Source organism: Ammospiza nelsoni, chromosome 1 (genome assembly GCF_027579445.1).
Source record: "Ammospiza nelsoni isolate bAmmNel1 chromosome 1, bAmmNel1.pri, whole genome shotgun sequence".
Classification (NCBI taxonomy): Eukaryota; Metazoa; Chordata; class Aves; order Passeriformes; family Passerellidae; genus Ammospiza; species Ammospiza nelsoni.
The window spans coordinates 65,857,095-65,880,988 of NC_080633.1; the positions used below are offsets into that span (position 1 = coordinate 65,857,095).

The window sequence follows — 23,894 nt, forward strand, 5'->3', positions numbered from 1 at the left end:
AGTGCAAGGCTAACATTTGCTTGCATTTTTCATTTGCAAGCAATGAAACAGGTGCAAACAGTGTTTGGCTTTATAACCAAAAAGAGACTTGGCAGGATATTACCCCTCTCAAATACTGGCAAGGGTCAGGATGTACCTGTGGGCATGTGTTAGAATGAAGAGATGGGTTCAGAGAAAGAAAAAGGGAGGTGTTGAAGGAGGAGAGAGGGATAATTTATAGATACAATTATCAAAACAACAGTTCTCATATCATTAACAGAGTACTAATTATTTCACAGGACTACTTCAGTGGCTGTAAAATTGCAGAATATTGCTATATTGTGTGGAAAGTCATAAGCCATTGCTCTCATCGCTGGCAATAACTGGGCAAGCTGAGTTTAGGGAACTCTGCCAGAGTGAAGGGAGCAGATATCTCTTATTCTTTCCTTTGCAAGAATGATTTGTGTTGCAACAGACTTTAAAGATCATTCAGTTCCAACTACCCTTCACTGCAGGGGCAATTTGCACTAGATCAGGTTGCTAAAAGTCTCATCCAACCCAGCCTTGAACACTTCCAGGGATGGGGCATCCAGAGCTTCTCTATTCCAGTGCCTGCCTCACAGTGAAAAATTTCTTCCTTATATCTCATCTAAACCCACTCTCTGATGGTTTTAAGCCATTCCCCCATGTCTTATCACTATATACCCTCATAACAAGTCCCTCTCTAGCTATCCTGAAGGATCCCTTTTGGTTGGATTCAATCCCACAGGGCATTAAATCTATGTCCTTATTATACTGGGGATCCCAGAATTTAACATGGGAGTCTACATGGGGTCTGATGAGAGTGGAGAAGAGAGGGAGAGTCACCTGTACCCCTTTGCTGTACACAGCATTGTAGGGAGCCCCTTTGTACACACAAGCACAATCTTCGGTCTTTTGCTCAGTCTCCACACCACGATAGCTACAAAATGCACCACATCATCTTTTCAGTACCAAAGCTTCACTACCAGTTGAATTCTCCATGCTGAGTCACATGGGAAGACAAAGTAGCAAAATCTCTTTGTCTTCAGCTTCCTGAAGTTGAAACCTGAGTAAAGTCGGGCTTGTTAATGATTATTAGAAATTGTTAGAAAAGTTTATACTGTGATATTTTTCTCTACAGGTTTTCCAGTGAAATGACTTTGTAGGTCAGGGAATGCATAGAGACAAAGCAATCTTAAAGTTCACTCAGGCAAGTGACCTGTCTTCAGGAGGCACCTTGTCCAGGTGGAGCAAAACAACAGTGCTCGCAGAGACTGTTTTTAGAAGCACCAGGAGCACACAAAAAGGAGCCAAGCTGAACAATTACTTCTATTCTGAACAGCATTTTTGCAGCATATTTTCTAAACAACATCATCAACTTTGCCAATTATACAAGTCCAAATAAACATGAATGAAAAGACTACTTTTATAAAAACTTAATTGGAAATTCTTTTTAAATCCTCTATCCTTACAACTCTGACATACTGAGAAATAGCTCCTATCACAGCTTCTTTTGAGGATTTTCTAAAGCACTAATCATAGACCTAGCTGATACTACTTAAGTGAATAGACGTTTTATTTGTCAGGCTCATGCCTACTATTGAAAACCACGAATTTGAAAACCCATCCCTTAAGTAATAACAAAAAAGTAACAATATACATTCAACAGCAAATTGCTACAATAAAGAATTCCCAGAAGAAAAAAATTATGGTTGAATGGATACTGTAAAAAAAAAAGGGAACTGACAGTTTAGCAAGCAAATTAAACGCTTAGTGCCCGAAGAGCTGATTTTCAGGATTTCCATTGTACGGTTACTGTTCTAACTTGTACAAGAGAAATTGCTATGGTTGAAATCCAGCTGCTGAAATCTAAAACCAAGTTGCTTTCACAGGCGAGAACAGTCACAATTAACTGAAGCAGGGACTGCTCCAAGAGCAATCCTTAGGTCACAGTTCAATGAAATATTGAAGTACGGACAAGCTTTTAAGCTTACATTTATGACTTTAGTTGCTCTAACTGGGACAGAGTCAATTGATAAAAGCAACAAAATTCTCTTGAGTGGGGATATGGATGTACAAAAAAAGTGTAAAAGCTGCAAGCACAGCTTGTTTTAGTTTTGGGAAACAATGTTTGTACATCAATAACAGTGTCCTGCCGTATGAGTCATGTTTTTACATATGTTTGGGAAAACAAATGCAATACAAACAAAAAAACTCATACACCTTTATCCAATGTAATGCTGCCAGTAACACTACTGAAGTATAGAAGAGCTCAATGTTCTTGAACTTAGCAGAGAATGAATAGGCCAAACATCAGACAGGCTACATGAGCAGAGAGTTGGGCACTTTGGCTCTCGAAGCCCCTCCTGGTCCTGAATAATGATCCTTTGTTGAAGACCACAAGTACGAACGTTATTGATGCTGACAACTCTTTGAAATTAGATGTCAGAGCAGCCATCCTCATGTTGCCCTTGCTGTGGCTTTAGGTGTGGTTCCACAGTAAGGTAATCCAATTTGAATACAAGATGATACAGGATTTTTCCCTTCTAGCTCTAAACGTGTACACTCCCTCGGTGGTCCAGAAAACTGATGTGCAAAACCAGTTGGGACCTATTATTTTACTAGATGGTTTTCTGTGCGAGCCCTAGTTCCAGCTAGAGTGAGGAAATAGGTGGACTTCATGCATGAAACAAATGATGTCTCACCATAGAAGGCAATCATATCCTTGAAATCTTCTTTCCACGTTCTGTAAGGCTCTCTTCCATAGCCATCACCCTCTCTCAAATAAGAGCCTTTATCAAATACAAGTTTTTGTCAGAGTACAAAGAGCATGTATTTTCAGTTCATCAGCACTCTAAGTCAAAAGCTTTTCATTACAGCCTCCTCCTAGTTTGGCTGTTCTGCTTTTCCCCCATGTTCTGGAAGGTCTCACAGTTCTAAAATTTTCATACATGTTAATCAAACTCCAAAAGAACAAAATAGTATTTTCCCAGATTTAGAAGCAGTATGGCAAACCAACTTCAAAGAAGATAATTTCATACAAGTATAGAAAAAAAAAATTTTAAAGCTAGCCAACTTTGAGCCTTTTATGTCAAATAAAATAACAGATATCTCATGCCCAGTGACGGAGTGCAGCAAAGTACTGGTATAACACTAGAATGAAAAAAGACAATGCAAGAGTAGGAACTTTCATCACTGAGAAGCTTTCAAAATATCTGGAATTTAGACTGAGGTAGAGGGAGGAGAGATAATGTCCAGAAACTGGTAACATTGAAGTGAAAAGCATATTGTTTTGATGAATCCAGAGCTGCTCAAGGCCTGCAAAACACAAGTTGACGGAAGATATAATTGTCTAAGCAATCTTCTTTGATCAAGTACATATCCAAAGCACAAAATCCCTGCCACTTCAACAGAAGATTAAGGAGTTTCTCAACAGAAGATTAAGGAGTTTCTCTGCACAAAAGCTGGGATTCCACAGGAAGAAGTCCAATGGATCATTTGGGAAAAGCTAAGCTCTCCACTGACCAGGGAAGCAGCCTCAGTATTGTTTTTTAGCATCCATTGATGAGTATTTCCCTTAGATATCAGCAACACTACTTCATTCCCATTTGTTCATTTAAAAAAGAATTTATTTCACTTTTGCATCTAGAGATGTCCTGACAGATAAGACATAAATGCACATAGTGATAAATCCAGATTTGTAAAAAAAAAAAAAAGTAAAAAAGAGCTGTTTGTGAATCAGTTCAGATTTTCTGCCTGACAATTCTACTAATTCTTGTTCAAAGGTTGTTTCTCTGGCTTGTTTGGAAATGTGTAGAAATCACAACTGTCTGCTGCATTTGCTAGCAAATGCAAATATACCTCCTTGGTTTTCTCAGAAAATAAAATTTTGCTAAAAAAAAAGGCAAACTGGTTAAACGAAAAGTTTCAGTACAGTCTATAAAATAATTTTGAAATGTATTGTTTCAGAAAGGAAGGTACAGATTTAAGTTTAGATTTAAGTGTGTTCTCTCAGGCAAGAAGGAACTCATCTGATAGGATGACACACAAGTATAAATAAAGCACAGCTGATTTGTAGCCACTGAAATATCAGCCAAAATGCAAGCTCTAGTCAGCATTTGAATACTTTTTATTTGAGCTTCCACATGGAAAGAATTTGCATTGACAGGGTGGTCACCATTTCTTGGAGTTTTCTTTTGGTGATGGTGGACTTTTTCATTTTATGCATTGGTTGGTATCATCTCCTTTCCCCTCTATCAATCTCTATGAATCTCTACTCATCCCTGGTAACGCCACATCTTGAGTGCTGTCTCTAATCTGGGCTCCTCAGTACAAGAGAGACCAGCAGCTCCTGGAGAGGCTCCAGTGGATGGTCCCAAAGGTAATTAGAGGTCTGGAGCATCTCTCTTATGAGGAGAGACTGAGGGAGCTGGGCCTGTTTAGTCTGGAGAAAACACGACTGAGAGGGGATCTCATTAACGCGTATAAATATCTCAGAGACAGGTGCCAAGAGGATGGTGCCAGACTCGTTTCAGTGGTGCCCAGTGACAGGGTGAGGAGCAATGGCCATAAACTGAAACACAGGCAGTTCCACCTCAACATGAGGAAGAACCTTTTCACACTGAGGGTGGCAGAGCACTGGAACAGGCTGCCCAGGGAGGTGGTGGAGTCTCCCTCTCTGGAGACATTCAAAACACACCTGGATGTGTTCCTGTGTCACCTGCTCTAGGTCACCCTGCCTTGGCAGGCGGTTTGGATCTCCAGAGGTCCCTTCCAACCCCAACCACTCTGTGATTCTTCAGTCTACCTCAAGATTACTCTTATACAGAATTACCTTGAAAACTAAACTCTAAAAGCCACTAGAAAGGAAAAAGTGAGGGATACATGGAAACCAGCTATATTCTGTTTTCTTTTAGATTAAGAAAAAAAACAAAACTATTCAAAGACACCCTTGGAGGTTCAACAAGCACTAAAAAAGTATATACATAGAAATGTAAGTATATGGAAGGTATTCAACACTCATTTCACAAGAGATGCATTTATTTTTTCTTTAGATGACTAGCTCATAAATCAGCACTATGCTTCAGGAAACCTCCCAAGGACACCACATCAATTTTTAAATGACTACAGGCAAATGTATGCTTTGCCACATGGAAAGTTTTGTCAGAAAATATTCAGGTTGATATTTTCAGAGCTTACTGTCAGTATGAATTATCAGCAATATACATTACCACAAATGTTCAATTACACTAAATATATTACTAATTTTTTATTTGATGGATTGGCCACGCAGACATTCCTTAATATGGGATCTGCTACACTGACAGCAGACGGTGGTACCTAGCTTGTTTGCATTTGGTAACTGAAAAGTACTTCTCTTCTAAAAAGAGGCTCTGTGAAGAGAATTATGTTTCCCTTTTCCATCTCTAGAATGGTTCTCCAAACCATTCCAGTGCTTCTTCCACTGCAGTCACATCCAGTGACTAAAGCTGGTTACATCAACACTCTCTATTTCATTATTTCCAAAATCTCCAAAATTTCCAAAATCTCTCCCTCAGAAAGAAAAAGAATCTCCTGGAAGTTCTTATTACACTCTGATGAACCAAACCCCAGAATAACAAAAAGGGAGGAAACTGCACACTCCCCTCCCCACTGCACACAGGTACTTGAGTTTCAGATGCAATGCAAGGTTAAAACACTGCAGCAAGCTGAAATGAATCCTTAGCTAGCAAGGGCCTTTCAGCAGACGTTGCTGGAGGAATATCTCAAAGACTATCTCTTTTAAAAACTACAATTAAGGCTAGAAATGGCATTTCAAGAACAGGGTCATAGATTGAGAAGGATTTGGGGATGTGTGAATGTATGAATGAGAGTGTTTTTTCACATATTCAAGATACACTTGTACAGCAAATTAGCAGATTAAGTCCCAGGTCTAAGAGAGATTCTTTCTGTGTTTCTCTTGTCTAGTTGAATATGACTTTTCCATGGCAATGGGGTGGAATTCAGCATTAGCTATCTTATGAAGCAGCATCAAAAGAAAAGCATGAAATTAATAAAGGACAAGGATAATTAGATGATACTTTACCAAGTTGTAAAGACCCATATGAAACAGCACAATGTTTCTGTTTTAGCTGAACCATACACCACCAAGACCAAAGGAAACCCTAAAAGCCAACATTGCTTTACCTACAAATGAAATAATCACAAGCATAATCCTTCGAGTATTTTTTGAGCTTATCCTTAGGGTAAATACTCATATTTCATTCACAAGGCTGTTGAAATATAAATAAAGGTACCTCTCTTAACTGACAACCCTACTGGCCTGAGAGATGGTGAACTATGACTGGCCTGAAACTCCATCTTCTCTCTTCTCACCTCAGATTACCCTTGACTAAATCATCAAAACTTAATTCTGTGTGTGCACACTAGGGCTCTCCTAGGAGGTCACTTATTTCTGCAGTAAGAAGAATAAACATGTTCTGACTCTTTGGCTTATATGACCTCTTCCAGCAGAGCAGCAGTGATTGGGGTCTTCATCACTTCAGCTTTCAGGCTCCAGCCAAAAGAGTTGAAAGGGGGCAGAGCAACATGAAACTATGAATGCACTAGCTGAGAACTAGGAAGTAGACAGAGCAGCACAGGCCTGGCCAGGGATTAGTATTCAGATACAATAGGGAGAATTTAAATGATGCTCATAAAGATCACATACTGGATTTTCAGTCACTTTACTTGCCAAGACTAAACAACTCCCTGGAGACAGCTTAAAAACTGCACTCAGAAGAAAGCCAGAGCAGGCTCCTGCTGATGCCAGAGTCTGTGGGGTTCAGGACCACTGATATTTACTAGACAGTATTTACAGCAAGCTGAAAAATGCATGAACTTCATTCTCTTTCAGCTTTGAGTAGAACTGATGTATTGCTATCCCCCATTCTGGATTACTCATTGAAAGACCAACCAGATCTATCAACCACCTCACCCACTAAGAAATCTTACCCACAGACCAGCAAGGCAAAGGGTGGAAAAAACCCAGACAGTTTTAACATGAGGGCTTGCATTATTTACATCTCCTTCACACTGGGTTTACAATCACTTAGCTCACAGGCATTCCTTTTCACTGACACAGATCTAAACAGGAAAGGAAGTATCGGTGCTTTTCAGACAAATATTGAGGGACACATATTCTCGTGTCTTCAAGGGATAGCTCCACATTGGCAGCAGCACAGAATGGCATCACAGCAGGGAAGCCCTGAAGGGCAGATATCTTCCCTGACACATGAATAGAGCATGGCTGGCACAGAGACATATAAATGACCTCAGGGTTCCTTGGACTAAACATCTATCCCATCAGGATACACATCCCAGCAGGAGCACAACTGCTCAGCAAGGTGAGGACTGACCACATGGGCAAAACAGGTCCTCTCATCCTGTGAAGCAGTGACCCTCTGCTCTGGGAGGCATGCTGCTGAGTGCCTTTCCCTCCCACCTTCCCCAAGGCAGGCCAGCAGCACAACAGAGCTGGGTTTTGAGGCAGAGTTTGGTTCTGCAGCTCCTCCTCATTTTGTCTCATTGCTGTAAACAGGGCTGCTCCAGCCACTACCTGCTACTTGAAGCGTGCTACCTCTGGACTCAGCATAAAGCCTCAGATTTTGAGGATTACCAGTTTTGTGATGATTCATCTAATAACCAGTCTGTGCAGTAGCAATACAAAAATTCTGCTTCTTTTTTTTTTTTTTTTTTTTTTTTAAAGCAGTATTAAAGCAAAAAGCCAAAGGTCCTCAGCACATATTCTCAGCTTTAGGTGAGAATTTTCTTCCTTCTCTTTCTCCCCACAAATGGTTTTGGGTGTTTCTCTAATGTTTATATTGCATTAAATGAAGATAACTGTAAATAAAAATCTGATGATTAGAGATGGTTATTATTTTCTTCTTCTCAGTACTGTTCTGGGTCTTTATATCCTAAGTTGTTTTATGAACACCAGAGCAGGAACATATTAAAAACTTTAAAAGCAGACAAAAAGAAACCATGAATTAAAATAAATCTTGTAATTTATTTATTACTCATAATTACTTAAGTTTAGTATCTGTTATTCTTCGTTATATAGAACATTACCTTACCCTTCACATTCCACCACTAACTCTCATCTCTCTGTGAAAAAGGAGATTCTGAGTACAAAGACAAAGCTTGGATCTCCAGTTTCACCTTCATCTCTTACCAGTGTGCTGAGTATTGATGACAACATTTGGCTTTTTCATTTCTTGGCATTTAAGATTCTAGTACTAGGCCCCCTGCTACTCTGTTAACTGCCAGATAATGCATCATCTGACAGTCATTACTATTTCAAAGGAACCCTGCTAGAATTCTGACCTCCACTATTATTTTCTTCATAATAAATATTGTTTTGGATGTGCATTAATATTCTGGCTTAAAAGCTTTTAGAATGTGTTTTCAAAAGTGAAAAGAGCTTAAGACAGAAGATATTCTGTATTTCATAGACTGGCTTTTCCATTCAATACTTCAGTGACAAACCATTTGTGCTAGATTTCTCCCTCATCCCTCCAAGCCCTTCTACCCACAAAGTCCACTTTCCAGTAGCCATCCCAGTTCAGATCCAAGGCACCAAGCAGAAAAAAGCAAATGTGAATGTGACTGTCATACTTTCTGCTGATTTTCTATCAAATTCTGCCAAGCAAACCAACAGTAGCCATGCCAAAACCCCCAAGACATTAGTCTGCTTCCATGAAAGCATGCAATTAATAAAACTACAAGCAGGTCACCTGGTGAAGAGCAGTGCTGAATTAGGGAGCAGGATACACTCTTCCATAACATTGTGAAAAGCTACCATACACAAAAGTAAGCTCTCTGCCACACTAAGGCTACAATGGAGTTTCTAAGTATTCAGTACCAAGCCCAAAATTGAAGCAACCAACCATCTATCAGGAGAAAAATTCACCTTTGTGTGTATTTCAAATAAGCTTCTTGCAAGGAGCTTTTGGATTTTTTGACATCACGTGGGCCACATTATTCTAAAAAAATACAGAAGCAGCGAAAACTGAATCCATCACTACCACTACTCACTGGTAAGCCTGATGTAGGAGAACCCAAACCCAGCTTTCACTGCTATGCAAGTTTAAGCCTACAGGCTCTTGATTTGCCCAATGAAACAGAATCACCACTAGCTGTTACATCCATTTCTTTTGCTCCCCTCCATAAATTCATAAGACACAACGTTTTAAAGATGTTGATCAGCAATGAAGTAATCATCCTGAACTCCAAGAGACCACAAGGAACTGTTTCAATGACCCACAGAGATCATGTTGTTCTATTCTTCTGCTGACTTTCCAATGAGTATGAATATTTTCTGCAACAATTAAGAACTGCAAAAGTAACAACACACTGTCCCTAAGAGACTGACACTACAAAAGAACAAGAGCTCAATGCTTCAGAACAATACCTCAGAACTCATTCAGTGCATAATTTGCCAGTATCAACAGAGGATCCATCTAATGCTGCAGCATCAACTGATGTTTCAACATAGTAAATTAGTTATTAGCTAGCACTTCTAAGATGAGAAACACTAAAAAGTGATTTTTTCACCTTGCTAGTGCACCTTGCTAGTGCAGTGGGAAAACACAATGAAGTATATAGCACATCAGCACCCTTTTCAGGCCAGAAAATTCTTCTTCTAGTGTTGTCATCTTATTGCAAAAGTTCCATATCTTCTTGGCGATTTCTCATGGGGCATGATGTTCTGAAGAATATATATGAGCAAGGGCAGGAAGCACTATTTGAGTTGATGTGATGAAGTCTTCCCCTTTCTCTACAATGTCTGATCCCTACAAGCTTCTGGGCATGGACACAGCATGGCTCTTACCACAATACTTTGCAGAATCACAAACAGCTCTGAAGAGGTGTGCCAGCACCTCAGGGTCTGTGCCTCCCAAGCCAACACAGAAGTCCTTAACAGCAAGGTATGAGGAGAGCCCCATCTACTCCACATCCTGCCAACACTTTTACTGAGACTGGTGCTGGTTTACTGTTTTCTAGAACATACAGACAAAGCAAGAAGGTGCTGAAAATATTAGGCACCTGGACAAGCTTGTAAAGTGGATTCATGGGAACCTTACGAGGTCCAACAAGGCCCCGTGAAAAGTGCTGCACCTGGGTGAGGGCAACCCCAAATATCAATACAGGCTGGGGGAGGCAGGGAGAAGGACTAGGGGTACAGGTGGGTGAAAAACTATGCATGACCCAGCAATGTGCACTCACAGCTGACAAGGCTAACTGCATCCAGAGCTCCATCGAAGCAGCGTGGCCAGCAGGTCAAGGAAGGTGATTCTCTCTCTACTCCACTCTCATGAGACCCCACCTGGAATACTGCATCCAGCTCTGGGGTCCTCAATACAAGACATACACAGACCTTTTAGAGTGTGTCCAGAGGTGGCCCACAAAATTAGTCGGAGGGATGGAACGGCTCTCCTATGAGGAAAGGCAGAGACAGATGGGGTTGTTCAGCTTGGGGAAGAGAGGGCTATGGGGAGATCTAATGACAGCCTTTTGGTACCTAAAGAGAGCTTACAAGAAAGGTAGGGAGAGACTTTTTAGCAGGGCCTGTTGTGGTAGGACAAGGAGCAATGGTTTTATACTAAAAGATGGTTGATTTAGATTACATAAAAGGAAGAAATTCTTTACAATAAGGGTGGTGAAACACTGGAACATGTTGACCAGAAAAGTGGTAGATAGATCCCCTGTCGAAACATTCAAGGTAAGACTGGATAGGGCTCTGAGCAACCTGATCTAGTTTAAGATTTCCCTGTTCTTTGTGGAGGCATTAGACTAATTGTTATTTAAAGGTCCCTTCCAACTGAAACAATTCTATGATTCTGTGCTGGTCTCCAGAGAGCAGATTTTCCTCTGCAACTTTGAGAAGAATTCAGAACATATTTCTAATGTTTATTAATGACAAATCTTGATGCATCAGTGTTTTCCTGAACTGGGTCCTTCCAGAGTCACAGTAAGCCATTTGTGAGGCAGCAGTTCTTTTCCATAGCTACAGAACTGTAATAGAGTATGTATCTATTTGAACAAGGATGCTGTAATGTTGATCTATCAGAAGCTATATTATCTGTGCAACAGAAGCTCAATTTGCAGAAAATTTAAATACTAACCACACTGATCATCAAGCTAAAGTTCTTGTAAGACATTTCATTAATATCATCAAAGAGTATTTCAAGTATGATGCAGCAACTCTACTTTACAGAGAGACTAATTAAATATAAAATCTAGTTACTGTTGTACCAATGAACCCTAATTACCCTACAACCATTTAAGGGTTGTTTTGGGAGACTCATTCTGATAGAGTGTAAAAAGCAAGCAGAGCTGCAGATAACTATTCCCTACCCATCTGGGACTAAAAATCTTATTATATACAAGGGCCGTAGGATAGACACATTATTTAAAAGAACAGGAAGATAGACAGACATACTTTTCAGAACACTTTTCATTTGTCTTCAAGCCATTGTGAGCTACTTGAAAACTTCTTTAGAAGGAAACTTACCCGCTCATATTTTCTATTCTTTTCCTGAGGGGAGAGGGAGGAAAAAGAAGCCTGAAAAAATTTTCAAATACATAATTTTTACTTAATTTTGAAGATGCCAGAAAAGGTTTCTAAGGCAAGGTGCATGTAATAGCAAACACAAAACAAATCCTCACAGGATATATCATGTAAATGCAGGAACAACATATGGCAATGACATAAGAAACTTCTGTGCACAAAATGTATGCAGTATCCTTTGCTCTGGGCCCAATGTAGTTTCAGGGTACTGTTGAGCCAGTACACACAGTGTTGAAAAGGAACCTTTACTGGATTTTGTAGTCACTTCTCTATCAATTCTCTATTGGTATGAATATCAATACAGAGAAACTCTTTTACAAACATGCTAGTTCTCCAATCTCAAAAGAAAGATGACTGTGACACAGACTTCAGAAGGGAGGATAAACCCTTCAGAGTCAGCATCCCCCTTACCACACAGAATGGCACAGAATTAAGGAAGGGGATTCCTAGGGGAAAAGCATCAGAGGATTTTGTCAGAAGAAAGGGATTAACACTCAAGGTTTTCAGTTGCAGATGAGAATAAAACTTCTAAGGATATATATAAATACCCATGCAGCTGGACAGCAAGGTGCAAAAAATATATCAAGAAAAAATATCTTTGTCTCACATAAAACACTCTGTGCACAGAGATTTATAGAAACTGGTTTAGTAATGTCCTATGGGAAGCACTGTGAGATATTACATATAAAAAATACAGTCCTCTAGGCAGAAAAACCAAAAAAACATGACATTGGATTCTAACACAGAGAAATGTCGTTTTTCAGTCCAAAAATCCTTTGCAGGGAAAAAAGTGTATCTGAATGGTCGAAACCACTTTGGCCATCCTCCCCCTTACACTGTAAATACCTGTTCTTCCCAGAAAATGTCTCAATCAAAATTTGGAAAGGAAAAATCATTAGCAAATACAATTATTAAGCTTACTTATTAAAGCCCCTGTGATTGAAGAAAGACACAATACAGGTCCTCCTCACCACCCTAATCCTTTCCTTCTGTATCCTTTCTAGGTCTTCTGAGCTTCCTCCCCATGGAAAGGATGTACACGGAGATTGGAAATTACTCGGAGATTGGAAATTACTCATCCTGGAGTCTTCAGGGCACGTTGGAAGACAGGGAAAAGACAACAAATATGCTCTTGTATTCACTGAATGATGGGGTCTTGCTAAGGGTTAATACTGTGAGTAGCAGGAATATTATCCCTCCCACCTAATAAAACAAACAGATGAGGGCCACCTTTATATACAGTCCTAGATCTTTTTCTAAGACAGCAAACCAGCTAAACCAAAACATGAAAGTTGGTACAAACTACTAATAACACCTTCTTCAAGAGCCAACCTACATTTCCTTGATTAATCCACTTTCAAATTCTGCCTTAAATTCAGTGTAAAATCCTAGAAGGGGTAAAAGAGCCAGTTCCCACAGGCAAACCACCCACAGCATCCCATTCAACCAGGGAAATTGACTGTACATGAGTGACTGCAGTACACTAAAGCTGGCTGCACACATACACATAATCTCACAGTCCCATGTAAGTGAACCAACATGACGAAATGTTTTCTAACACAGTAACAGAAAGGTGCACGGGAGTCAAACGCTTTGGATGATGTTCTGCTAGAACAGGTCTGGATTTTATGTATGGCTAATACTGTCACCACATTCCCTTCCTCAGTATATCCCTCTACCTCTTGCTGATAGCAGTCTTTTTCTTTCTATTGAGAGGTAATGAAAGCAAAGTGCTGCCTTATTAAACACAATGATATATAGCTGATAAAATGTTTTATTTTAGCCACAGAGGGAAGAATGATATTTAAAAGCAGAATTTATCTCCAAAATGATAAAGAAGCAGGCCCTGCATTTTCCTCCCTCCCAACACTAGCTGCTTCTTTAAATCACAATTGGCTACAAATTGTAGTAAGCCTTGCCAAAACCCATGGAAGAAACATCTCCTGAAACAGCTACGATGCAGGAAGGAACACCAATCACTGCTTGGGACCTGTCTATCTGCCACTGACTTGCATAATTGAGAGAGTAAGTTGCACAACTTGGAGAGCCATCCCTCTGCTGCCCACTTTAAGCCTTTTAGACTCCTGCTGGTTAACAGATGGTCCCTGCACGCTCCTCAGGCTGCTGACACACACCTCTAGGTATATGTACAACCACTCTAGTGAGCACCTGCTAACATCATGTTTCTGCTGCCTAGGGCAGCACTAACCACGAGCAGTTAAGTTCAGTAAGGCCTGACACGTGTTAATGACATGTCCTGCATTGCTTTAATTCTAGTGATTCTTTCCCCTGTTTTCTTACTATTATGTCATGAAGCGTGTTAAGAAAAAGCTGTATTCCATCAGTGTAATGATACTTCCCAACCAAATACTTTTACCACTCTCCCTTTGGGTGTCCTTTAATATTGACAAAGCTGTTAGATCAACTGCTTTCAGAGGGGGAAGCTTGCAAGGTCAAACCCCAAGGTTATTCAGTGATGCCTATCTTGTTTTCTTTAAAAAGTAGATAAAATTTACCAACTAATTAGCTCAAAAAAATATTATTTGAAGCAATCTTGTAAAATTTATCTCACATAATGGTTTGTTCTTCTGAGCCTTGAGATAAGACTAAATTACAAATCGAGCTTTATATTGATTTCTTCTTGCCTTATAATTATAGGCTATCATTTTACATGTAATTAGTTAGCCCCAGCTAATTTTTTTATTATTAGCTTTCAAAGATTTTGCTGTTCTTCCACACAGAGAAAATTAAAATGATCATTTACTTTTCGTTTTTTTATTTGCTATTTCAACCTAGTAAGTCATTGTGAAAAAAAAATAATATTGAAAAAAGTAATTTTTGAAGAAATCTTTTAACGATTTTTGGAAAAACATTCAGAACATCTAATAAGAGCCTCAATGTGTAGTGTAAGTAATAAAGGATGATGAACAAAGAAAGTGTTAAGACAAAATTAGATTTTTCATGAATGGATGAACATGCTAAACTGCTTTAAATATAAACAATGACTACTCATTAGCAGCTTAATGCAGTTTTATAACTCTCCACCTCTACCCACAACCAGAAGAGCAGTGTCTATGCAGAGAGCAGGAGTGATCATTGCTCCGGGGAATGATTGCCTTAAGCGGGTTCATGGAAGCACCATGCAGATTAATAGCTCTTTATCAGAGCTCCTAAAGATGCATGGTGACCTTTTAAAGTCATAGTTCCCAATGTACCAAATGCTGGTATGGCATCTCTGCCAAGACAGCAGGCACAGCCCTCAAGAAGCTGCAGGCCAGCATATTGCTGCTACTCACATACGTAGCCCTGATAAACATCAGAGAATGGAAAAGGCAACAGGAAAAGAGAGATGCCAACAACAACACGACCCCAGAGAAGCCAGGAGCTGAGAGCTCACATGAGACAGTCAACTACAGACCTCTTCACCAGCACACTGCACAACATGACCTTTACACCCATGTGCTCCTGCAGCTGAGGCTGGGCATGGGGAAGAGCCATCCTCCTCCAAACCTTACAGATGCCTCATGCATCAAGCACAGCCTTGTCAAGGTCTCCACATTTGTTTCTAGCACTTCTCTAGTGCAAGAAAACAAAGAAAACAGAAGAAAAAAATGATGTATGAAAACTGCACTATCCGTGATCTCAGCAAGGAAAACAAAGGACCATTACAGATGTCAGATGGGAGTAATGTCTTTCTCAAGGAATATTGCAATATAACTAATAATTTCCCATTTCTTCTTAACTAGGAGGGATATTTTCTGTTCTGAGAGAGATTCCTATTGCTCATTGCAAAGCTGTAGCAAAATGGGACTAGCTTAAAGGGAGTCTTTTAATGCTGTTTCTGATGGCTTAACACCATTGCAACACTTGACTGACTGAGGGAACATAGGAACATTCTTCCCAAGGACATGCACCCCAGTCAGCCATCAAATCTGTCAGTAGACTCCTTGTCCTTTTACCATAGAGCAGAAATAAGCACACACTGGTAGGCAGACAAGTACCACAGTCAAAACAGGTCCTCCCAAATTTGGGGCATCAAGCTTGAATCAGGCTTTCAAAAACTTTCCAACATTTTAGCATAGAATTAGATTTAGCCCTGATGAAATTTCTCTTTCATTTTAATAATACATCAAGTATTTAATTTGCTTATAAACTATTAACCAGATGTCTGTCTGTCCAAGTACTGTATTCACTAACCGTAAAAATGATATTGCAACATAAATTATGCATAGCCAAGAATGTTCTGATTAACCAAAATATGCACTGCAGTTCATATCAATCACAGTTAAAATGGCATGTGTTCATAGAGTATATAAAAACACAAGTATATGCAAACTCTTGTCACATGCTTCCCCAGTCTTATGTACTTCATAACCAGAATGAAACCACGGTGAATCTGGAATGTAGAAGAAACATGAGCACTGAATTTTTCAACTCTGCCTCCCTGTTTTCTTGCTGAATTTGCTACTCATTAAATTCTAGTTTAGATGTCATCTTCACATTCTTATACACTGAACTGGAATTTCAAGATAAGAAAATTATTACAGAGTTTGCAGTAAAGGCACTAATTATTTTATTTTAAATATTCAGGAACATTGTCTCTACAAATGAAAGGGAAGCTAGGGATGGTGACCATATACTGAGGGTCCAGCTATGGCTTCAGCATATCAATATAAAATAAGACCACCAATGCATTATAACTGAAGGCAACAGAACTGCATGATTAAAAATGGTTACTGCATGATTATAAATAATTTTACCCTAATAGTATTCTGAATGAAGAAAACATTTTAGTGGACTACATCAAGAAGGTGTATTACTATGTAAAATACATCACATTAATATGATTAAAATGTTAAAAGTGACATTTTTTGCACCTTATCCACAAGAGATACATTGTCACGAATGTTCATCACCAAGAAAGCATGAAGACAGCCAAGTTTTATTTCACTGTGGAAATACAACATTTCATACTGACTCTTATGGTCTAAAGCAGAAGCACAAGAAATAACTTCTAATAACATAATATTTCATTAACATTGAAATTTTATATTTGAAAACAGACAGCCCAAGACATTCTTTCTGGACTAATGACTTTTGTCACATGGCAAAAACTTACAAACAACTTTAAGATTGATTCTGAAGACACTAACATGCCTAGCTCTGAGAATTACTCTGAGTAGTCCCAATGAAGCCAATTAGTTGACTCAGAGTAATTAAGTATTAAAGCTAATTATACCTGTTACTGAGGATTAGGCCTTTTCTTTTTACTAGATTTTACAGCTAATAATTCTGAACAGGGCTGTCAGTTTTGAAGTTTTGGAAAAATGCAATTTCCTTAAAGACCTAGTTCCCAGAAGAAAATTATGGTTCCTGATGAAACAAAAAAAAAATTATTTTGCATCATCCCAGCTTGCAGGAATATACTTGGTTGTGTTAACCCAAAAACCTCATCAAGCAAAACACAAATATAGAGATAACTTCTTATCCAGGCAAATTCTGCAACACCAATTTTCCTGAAGGACCAGATTAATAACAAAGCACTACAGCAGCCTTAAAGTCACACATACTGCAGAGAGTTTTACAAGGCATCAGCTCTGCATATTCTGATCCCAAAGTGAGCACATACCTTCCTTCCTTCCATCTCCTGCCACAGCTGTTGCACAGCAATGTTGATGCCATTGACTGCACATGTATCAGCTGTCCCCTGACACAGAAAGGTGATGCATATGTGCAGTGCCACAAGAACATCATAACATGAGAATATCTCCAGCATTCAGAGAAATGCATCTTCTCTCATTTTACTCTTGCCAGTCCATCAACTTGACTAACTTCGCCCTTCCCTTCAAACTGTCCTCAGTCATATTTGTTCATTCAAGTCTGCATCAAAAATTCCTGTTAGATGACAGCTGGTGAAGCAGGGATATCTCTCCCCTTCAACAAGATCTGGGGAACATGTAAACTCATTCCTATCAGGCACACAGTGAAGGTCACAGTCTTAAGTCTCCAAAGTCAAGTACAAGAGTTAAAACCTCAGCTGCTGATAAGACCTCTTCCCCCCAAAACTGCCTGTTGATACAGAGGTGCTTTCAGCCCCTGCACTTAGCCCTGGGAAGGGCAGGCTATCTCAAATGGCCTACCCTTGTCACATGAAAGGTGGCTTTCAGCTTGGATGTTCATTCTTCCTGGTATGTGTACTCATGCTCCCAGGGCTGGAAAACAGCCAGGAAATGAATGACAGGCACACATCTGATCTCCGGCTATACTCCAAATTAAGCAGCATTAAGACTATCAGTCATCAGTCAGCGAAAGTGCAGGCACAAGGTTTTTTAAGGCAACATCTGATGGCAAAGGAGGCCAGTTCTCCAGGCCCCTTTATAAAGTTATTAAGAAATGCTTTGCCAAAACCTGTGATTTCGGTTCCTAAGTATGACAGGATCTCCATGACAATAATCTGAGGGAGTGATTAGAGCAGAGCAAAAAGTGGAAATTTTCCAGGCATGCATTTTTACTAATCTTTCTCCAAAAAGAAATAAAACCTCCCACACATATTAGAAAGCCTACTACTGCCTATTTCTCTCTCCCCTGTTCTGCTGAGACCAATCTTTTCTACCTGAAATCCTAAAGCCACCATAATTTAAAAATATTTTTAAAACACTATTATGCCCTTCCAATTAACCTTTCCACATTGTTTCTAATCTGTGAGGTCCATAAATCCAAAGTCGTATATAGTATTTGTATATAGTTTTGGGGAGCATTTATTCATATATCATGAAACCCTGCAGAGTATTTTATTACAAATATATTGAAATGTATACTGAATAAACAGGGAAGAAATAACTCAACTCCAAATGTGATAGCATCTCAGATGACTGCAGAGATGATTAACTGCGTTAAATCATTTGTAAGGATGACCAGGGGCAAACTTAGAAACTTCAAAACAGACTTAAAAATAAAATTATGGGATTTAGAAAAAATTAAACATTAATGGGATGGAGATTTTCTGCAGAAAATCCAGTCAAGGAATTTCACTTTATTTTCACCTATTTACAATTTACCCACCTCAGTGAGCTATATAAATATTCTTTCTTATTTTACAAAGTAACAAAATTAAGTTCACAAGCTCCTCCTTGTTCACTGCAGCAAAATATATCATATCCTTCCAGAGAAATCAACATGTATGAGGCTAATACACAAATAACATTATCTTTCCATTAGAAAGCAAAATCATACATCATTTTGATCCCTGAAAAGTGTTCTGCATAGCTCTAGAGCTATATAATGCAGTGCATACAGCAGTACAAACAGGAACAGTGAGGCAGCCTACCATGAAGGCTGTAAGAAACCCTAGGGCCCAAACAGAGCATGGAAGGTGCCAGGACACTGAAAATGTAAGACACTTTTGATTTCAACTTTGTGCCTGGTCCAGAACAAATAAATTCCCACATCTAAAACTAACAGTCACACTTTGTGTCCTGGCTTTTCCCCACCAGCTCTGCATGACAGAAACCGCCGACCATGAACATTTCCCAGCTTGCGAACATTTGTCTCAGCCATTCAGCAGTTTCTGCCAGGATCCTCCTCCCTCTTTACACCCTGTGAATTAATTCTGCTTGCAGCAGCACTAACACAGGCTGACGTAGATTTTTTTCCTCTCCCCAGTGTGATTTATTCGTCACTGCTTAAGAACAGTAAATGGTACCAAATTCACTTGCCTTTCTAGACACGAGGACCCTTCTTCTGTACCTGTGGCAAAATTATTCACAGCCACTAAACCCTTTCCCTCTCAGCTTTGCTTTCCCAGAACACATTCCAAGACAACATGTGGCTCCATACCACAAAGAGATAAAACAGATCTTTCATCATTGAAGGGGAGCAGAGATGTATATTTCTACAGTCTGGCTGAGATCCCTGGCTGAAGTCAACAAATGACTTAAATCGCTTGAGGATCCAGCTACTTCAGTGAGATTACTGAGTGACTTCAGTGCACTAAAAATCTGTGCTACACTCCAGGGCTGAGCGAGCCAGCTGAGCTCCATAGCTTGCACAGGCTGCACCATCTCTATTGAGATCTGCCCGTCACCACCTCTTTCCCCTTTCTCTCCTCTCTCTTCAGAGGCCAGCTCTGCACTCCTCCTGCTGCTCCTCTGGCTTCTGTTTGGTTGCACCGCTGGCACACACTTTGAAATCAGAGTGGGAGGAATATATTCACATTCAAAATCTGCCCTCTCCCCATTCCACAGCTTCCATGCTGTGGAATTCTTTCTGAATCTTTGCTGATCCCTAGTACAGCTACTGTAGTCATTCTGGCCTTACACCTTCTCCAAGGCATTGGCTTGCTTTCTCCCTGAGTCTCCATCCCCAGGTTAAATAAGTAGACAATCAGCCTTGCTCAAACAAAAGCCAACATTTGGTGACTTCCCTGAATGACTGCGGAGCTGAAACAAAGACAGATTCTTGCACCACTTAACAAGAAGTCAGTCTGTTAGAATCAGCTTTGCAGAGGATTGCAGTACCAAACTCAATCTTTTTTGGCTAGGGACAAGTAAGAGTACCTGTATATAGAAATAGCTTCAATAACAACTAACACTTGAAAGGCTAAAAGAACCTGACCAGATCAATTCAGTGCAGTAGTCCCCCCTTTCCCTAACAAACACCAATAAAATTCTTACAGGGATTCCCCAAGCAGCTTTGTGAAGGGGGAAGGAGGAGAAAAGCTCATACACCTTGGATCACATAGTGACTTTTAAGCAATCTATTTCCTTATCAGTCATCACCTCTGCCAATTTATCAAGCTTGAAAGCTACTTACCATGCACTGCTATTTAAAAAGTACAGTATTTTGCAACAGGAAGAATAGAAATCAGCCAAAACCTGTAATAGGTCAAAACTGATAAAAACCACTTGAACTGATCAGCTGGCACAGGACTAGGAAAGTGATTATGCTATTGTCACAGATGAACAAGTTTTCAGAAGTAATTTGGGATTAGCCTTTACATGCCTGCATCAGAAAGTCAGAAAGACAATCTGAAAACTGTGTTTAAGAAGATGTGTATGAAAAGCCAAATATGGATGTTAAGAGATGGAGACATGCCAGATTGCTAATCATAATAAAGAAAACAAAAGACCACCACCCAAAAGTGAGAGCACATTCCACATTCCTCTAGTGTTGCACTGGAGGAAGTGGTTGAGAAAATAAAAAATTAATTTCTGTAAGGAACTGATTTATTATCAAATATGGAAAAAGAATTTATAGCTGCCTATAGCTTTACAATATTATGTAGCTACGTTAATTTTGGCAGAAGAGTTAATTTTAATCCTTTGGGAAGTATTATCCTCTTGATATGAGCACATAACTTAGATTAATAGGATTTGCATATGTATAATAATAGAGAGAATAACCCTGGGTTTAGAAAACAACGGGGTATTTTAATCAGTTTGGGAACACCAGACAAAAAACCATACCAGGCACAACTAATCGAACAGCATTTGTCAACTAATGCTAGGTAATAATTGATCAATATTTAGAAACAAACATAATAAACTGGCATGTTTTGGAAAATCAAACAATGCAAAGCTGTTAATATAATCGAAAGACAAGGGGAGATAGAAGCTGCACTGTTAATCATTTGCAAATTGTGTTTTTTAAAGACCCAGACCAAATACATGCTACAACCAAACTGTATAATTGACTCTGTGTTTGCAATCTCAGTTGTTCAACAATACAGATAACAGCAGTAATGGTATAATTATAACTCACAGCTGAAGTAGATAAAAACCTGATAGTTCTTAACTAATGGTTGCAATTAAGGGTGGAGAAGAGCAGTATTCACTGTATCTGGTTATGGTTCTTTAATAAAAGTGGATTTGAAGTTCCAATGCTGCAAAGCAGATCCTGCATGCTGCAGCCGAACTTTGACCGTGTCCTGACAGAAGACAGTGACTGGGGAATGCAGCTTGACTTGTAACAGCTGTAGGAAAAATAGCTCTGTAAGCAGTGGTTGAGTAGCAAGTGCAGATATGGAATGCACTAAATGGAAAGCAAGCAATGAGCACACAAGGAAGAGGTTCCTTCCTGAGCCCCGAGCATCACTTCAGCTTCAACTGCATCCGTGGGCTGAAGAAGCAGCTTTACTTCCTTCCTACCACCTTCCCCCTGCATAGGCAAAGAGATACACACAGCCCTGTGCACACACATGCGCTGCCAGCCCACGGACAGACGGGGAGAACGAGGCAAGGCGGGACAGGCGCTCTCCACCCCCGGCGGAGCGGCTTCAGCACCGGGGGCGGCGGACAGCGCCCCGGGCAGGAGGTCGGGCCCCTCCGCCCAGGGCACCGCGACACCGAGGGCGACCCGGACCCTCTGCGGCACAGGCAGGGACACCAGCCACGAGACTGCACGTGGAAACCCGGTCGGCTTGGAAACAGGGTGCTTCGCCCCCCTCCCCATACACAGAGCCATAAAAATAAGGGCAAGAACTCTGCACCTCACAAGCAAAGTAAGTTTCAAAAGGAAAGCCCGAGCTGCACGGCATGATCGAGTATGAGCAAAAGTGGCCAAACACATTTTCTAGTGGCTTTGTCCTCAGACTAGAGAGTTCTCATACCCAGGAAGCTTGGTTTGTGCTTTCTGAGCAAACAGAAGAGTAAACCCAACAGCTCAGAAATGAAGCGGGTATCAGCGGCATGTTTCACTTGCTTTTTGGCTCTCTCACTCAATACTGGTTGCTAAGCAATTTTATTTTTTTTACTACTCACTGCCAGATGGATTAATGAAAACACACACTTGCACTACTTACAACATTTTTCATTTATATTTCTTGATACACCAGTACAGTTTCTTTTAATTATTTCTTTTTTAAGGAATTCCATTCCCAGGTTTGCAAGTAAAGACCCAAATTATAGAGAGCCAGGGGGAGGGGAGGAACAGAAAGAAGCTAAGTGTAATTACCAAATTATTTGGTGGATTGCAGGAAAGAGGTACCTTGAGACTTCCACATCCTCTGGGACTTGTAGCAAAGACAGCATGTCTAGCTCAGCATAGAGATGTGAGGCACCAGGTGACCTGAAGGTGCCTTGCTCTTAGCTGGTTTATCTATTTATAACTACATGTCATAACATTACCTGAGAGAACACAAGTCAGCACAGTGTTATTTCAGCAGTCAAATAACCATACACAGCCTTTTTTTCTTTACACCTTACAGCAATGCTCTTTCTGTTTTCACTTCCAGTTCTTTATAGAGCTGAAACCTGGCACTTGGCACAGTCTTCCAGCCTGTGCCCTGGAATGCCACCCAACTTACCCATGGTTTGGCAATTTCTTATAAGTCGTGATCAGAGAGAAATAATGACACGCCATACCGTTCTGCCAGTGGCAAAACCAAACTGCGCATCAGCCATTACCAAGGGTGTAATTGCAGCAGGGATAACAGGAGGGGGGAGGGGAATCTGTTCCATCCCCAAATGAAGAAGAAGATGCATCTCTGCCATCTCCAACTTTCTGCCAGCTGAAAGGGGGAGGAGGGATGGGAGAGACTGCAGCAGGGCAAGCAGCAACTCCAAGGCAGCTCTCTTCCCTTTACAGCTGGCAGTGAGCTCACAGGCTCAGCATCAAACAATGTTACACAGTTGGGCCATTTTGTGTGCTACTGCTGGGACATGAAGGGAGGCTGCAGTACTGCTGGCTACAGATCCTCCCTCATGCTGTCCCCCTTCCCAAACAGAGGAAGTCTGGTTTGGTGCAGAGAACCAGCAGGAAGAACTTTCTTTTGTTTTTGAGAGCAAGTAACCTCTGGTGTGGTTAGTTTGCTGTTGATAGAGCTCATAAGGAAAGGTCAAGAAAGGAGGGAAAAAAAGAGGCCTAGTAGAAAAGAAAGAGGATAGTTTCATCATGTACAGGATGAACTGAAGGGGACAGCTTAAATCTCAAAGGAGTCATGAGGAAGAGGTGGCAAAGAGGAAGGCACAGTAGTGGAGAAAGGGGAAGGAAAGGTCAGGTGGAGAACTGCAGGAGATTTGTCCCAATAATAGGCAGAAGGAGGTGAATGCAGGGAGCTGGAGGTGTGTTGGTAGGAACCATCAGGCTGTAAACCCATCGAGAGTCTCAAAAGGCAATGCTGAGATAACCGGGGACCTCATGAAACTAAGTGGACAACACAGGTGCAAGTTTCCTTGCACTTCTGAGGCATAAACCCATCAGGGGAAGAAGGCAAAGAGCAAGCCAGGGAGAGACTTGCAAAACACCAAGGGCAGCATGTCCAGGAGGGATGCCAGCACCTGGCGAG

General features: G+C 40.4%; 1 protein-coding gene across 6 annotated transcripts in view; it reads right to left on the reverse strand.

Annotated features, from left to right (window-relative positions):
* The window catches only part of PHACTR1 (phosphatase and actin regulator 1), a 325,876-nt gene that overhangs the window by 260,672 nt on the left and 41,310 nt on the right, over positions 1-23,894 (reverse strand). The gene's annotated exons all lie outside the window — the stretch shown is intronic.